Below are 3,402 nucleotides of genomic sequence, written 5' to 3' on the forward strand. Positions count from 1 at the left end.
AATGTAGTGGCATTTAGTGTATTGACAATGTTGTGCAACCACCATCTCTCTCTAGTTTCAAGACTTCATCACCCACTGAAAAACACCACAACCATGTTAACTAATTGCTACCCATCCCACATCCCACATCTCACCCCCTGGCAAACACTTATATGCTTTCTGTCGCTAGGCATTTGCCCATTCTGGATATTTTATATAAAAGGAATCATACAAAATGTGACCTTTGGTATCTGTTTTCCTTCACTTAACATAATCTTTTTGAGGTTAATCCAAATTGTAGCATGTATCAGTACATCATTCCTTTTTATGGCTGAATAATATTCCATCAGAGGCATATATCACAATTTGTTATCCAGTCACCTGTTGACATTTGAGTTGTTTATACCTTTTGGATATTATGAATAGTGCTACTACGATTGTTCTTGAACAAGTATTTGAGTACTTGTTTTCAATTCTTTCGTGTATATGTCTAGGAGTAGAATTGCTGGGTCACATGGTAATTCTATGTTTAATTTTTTGACAGACCAACAAGCTATTTTCCACAAGCAATGTACAGAAGTGATCTCCACATCATGGCCAAACTGGTTTTCCTTTTTTTTTTTTTCAAATTATATCCATCCTAGAGGGTGTAAAGTAGTAGGTAATTGTGTTTTTTTTTTTTTTTTATTCAGTGAACATTTATTGGCTGTGTTATACATACTAGGTACAGAAACCAGGGCCAGATTCTGAAGTAAGTGGTATCTTCAAATAGATACCAAAAGGCATTTGATGAAATTCAACATCCATTCCTGATTTTTTTTAACTCTTATTAAAATGGAAATAGATAGATTTTTAAAAATTGTGGTTTTAACCATTTTTAAATGTACAATTCAGTGGCATTAAGTACATTCACAATATTGTGTAACCATCACCACTATTTCCAGAACTTTTTCTTTATCCCAAAGAGAAATACTGTATCCACTGAATAGTAACTCTTCAACAATCTTAGATCCCCTGTTCCCCTGGGGCTTCTATTCTATTTTGTCTCTATGACTTTGCCTATTCTAGGTACCTAATGTAGGTGGAATCATAAAGTATTTGCCCTTTTGTGTCTGGTTTATTTCACTTAGCATACCTTTTCAACATTCATCTAGGTTGTAGCATGTATCAGAATTTCGGTCCTTTTTTTTTATTGTGATAAAATATGCATAAAATGAAATTTACCATTTTAACATCTTTAAATGTACGGTTCAGTAGCATTAAAGACATTCACATTGTTTTACCACCGTCACCACCATTCATCTCCAGAACTTCATCATCCTAAACTGAAACTCTCAACCCATTAAACAAAACTTCCCATTCCCTCCTTCCCTAGAATGGCAACAACCATTCTACTTTCTGTCTCTATGAATTTGACTACTCTAGGTATCTCATATAAATGGAATTATACAGTATTTGTCCTCTGTGCCTGGATTATTTCACTTAGCTTAATGTCTTCAAGGTTCATCTATGTTATAGCATGTTTCAGATTTTTTTTTTTTACTATTTTTTTAAAAATTAATTAATTAATTAATTAATTTATGGCTGTATTAGGTCTTCGTTTCTGTGCGAGGGCTTTCTCTAGTTGTGGCAAGTGGGGGCCACTCTTCCTCGCGGTGCATGGGCCTCTCACTATCGCGGCCTCTCTTGTTGCGGAGCGCAGGCTCAGTAGTTGTGGCTCATGGGCCTAGTTGCTCCGTGGCATGTGGGATCTTCCCAGACCAGGGCTCGAACCCATGTCCCCTGCATTGGCAGGCAGATTCTCAACCACTGCACCACCAGGGAAGCCCCTCAGAATTTTTTAAAAGGCTGAGTAATATTCCATTGTATGTATAGACCCAGAGTTTTGTAGTTTTCCCTCACAGAGATCTTGTACATATTTTGTTAGATTTATACCTAAATATTTGTTTTCTTTTTTCTTCTTCTTTTTTGGTGCTGAAATAAATGGTATTGGGTTTTTAATTTTAATTGTTGGGACTTCCCTGGTGGTCCAGTGGCTAAGACTCCATGTTCCCAATGCAGGGGGCCCAGGTTCAATCCCTGGTCAGGGAACTATATCCCACGTGCCGCAACTAAGAGTTCGCATGCCACAACAAAGATCCCACGTGCTGCAACTAAGACCTGATGCAGCCAAATAAATATTTAAAAAAAAATAAAAAATAAAAATAATTTGAATTGTTCATTACTGATCTATAAGAAAGCTATTAGCCAGCCACTGCACCCTTAACTTGATGCTACACTTCCCCTCACTAACCGTCCTTGTCTCAAGGCAGCACCAGAGGGGTCCAACTCCCATAACCAAGAGCGTCACTTCCTCCCCAAGAAGCCCAAGGCTCCTCCACACCTGCTGGAGAGCAGCTGGGCACTCTCAGCCTGAAGCATTCTCCCCTGTGCCAGGTCCATGCTGGGATCTGCAGAAACAGGTGAACTCCCATCCAGTAGTGAGAGAGGAAAGTTTAGGGGTCCTCATCCAAGCTAGGAGTTCAAAGGGAAGTCTTCTGGGAGAAAGTGCTTTTGAAGCTAAGATGCAGAGGCTAGCAATTTGGCTGGCAGAGTTGAAAGGTGGAGATGAGGGGGGTGTCACTGGTCATTTGTTGTGCTTGCTGTGAGTTCCCTGTGTGTCTAGACCCTAGTTCACCCATTCGCTTTCCTGCTTATGGCCTTTGCGCTGTGCCCAGGTTAGAGACTGTGGACAAAGCTGAGGTGATGTCACTCTTGCTACAGTCTCCCTGTGCCCTATGAGAGGGCAAATGCCTAAGGGTGAAGCTGCTGGGTCTGGGTCTAGGTGAAGGTCCCGCTTTAGAAAATCATGCCAGACAGTTCTCCAAAGTGAGTGCAAATTTACACTCCCCGAGTCAGGAAGAAAAGACTCTATCTTTTTTATTTCACAAAGAAATCTGGCCCCCCTCCTCTCCCTACCACCATCCCCCATTCCCCACCCTGCTTGGCCCAGGCCAACAGCAAGTCAGAGACAGGCAGAAGCTTGGGCAGGCTGAGGCTGCCTGAGAAGCCTCAAGCACTTTGGTCCTTACAGTCAACAAAAAACCCTGGTCTGGAGGACCAGAAGCAGCCCAGCCACATCTGATCATGGCTATAAATGGGAGCCTGGAATAAGGAGCAAGCCCTGCCGGCGGGAACAGTAGCTGATCACATCAGCTCTCACAGGGAGACCCAATATGATGGGGTGTGGGGCAGGGTGTGTGTGCAGGAAAAGCACAGTTTCTGGGCCTCACCTTCACCCCCATCTTCTTGTTTATCCTCGTCCTCAGGGCTGGTCCTAGAAGAGGGGCCATGACCCCCAAACCATCTGCCGAGCCAGTCAGCAGTCCTCGGCCTATAAGTCAGAGGCATGTATCTGACCACTGATCAGACTCACTGTTCTCA

Source organism: Eubalaena glacialis, chromosome 7, assembly GCF_028564815.1.
Source record: "Eubalaena glacialis isolate mEubGla1 chromosome 7, mEubGla1.1.hap2.+ XY, whole genome shotgun sequence".
Classification (NCBI taxonomy): Eukaryota; Metazoa; Chordata; class Mammalia; order Artiodactyla; family Balaenidae; genus Eubalaena; species Eubalaena glacialis.